Source organism: Nestor notabilis, unplaced genomic scaffold, assembly GCF_000696875.1.
Source record: "Nestor notabilis isolate BGI_N333 unplaced genomic scaffold, ASM69687v1 scaffold25803, whole genome shotgun sequence".
Lineage (NCBI taxonomy): Eukaryota > Metazoa > Chordata > Aves > Psittaciformes > Psittacidae > Nestor > Nestor notabilis.
This window is the reverse complement of record NW_009923706.1, coordinates 1,474-1,722: the sequence shown is the minus strand read 5'-3', so window position 1 is coordinate 1,722 and position 249 is coordinate 1,474. Positions and strand designations below refer to the sequence as shown.

General features: G+C 58.6%; 1 protein-coding gene across 1 annotated transcript in view; it reads right to left on the bottom strand.

Annotated features, from left to right (window-relative positions):
- The window catches only part of LOC104403977 (T-box transcription factor TBX1), a gene marked incomplete at its 3' end in the record, with an annotated part of 4,395 nt that overhangs the window by 3,792 nt on the left and 354 nt on the right, over positions 1-249 (bottom strand). The window lies entirely within an intron of this gene.

Genomic DNA, 249 nt, shown 5'->3' with positions numbered 1-249 from the left:
CCCTCGGCAGCATCCCGCAAGACAAGCCGGGCCCTGCATCTCCTGCCGGCTCTGGGACCGTTTGTGTCAGACACCCGAAATGCCCCACCGTTGGAGGGGAAACAAGCACCACCACAGTCTTTGTCATGGGGAGGCACAAGTGAGAAGAATTTCCTCCCCGCGGTTTCCTCATCCTTTTCCAATCTGACCTGATTTGAGGCAGATGCAAGGCATTACCCCATCTCCGGACCCACCACACCGACCAGCAGG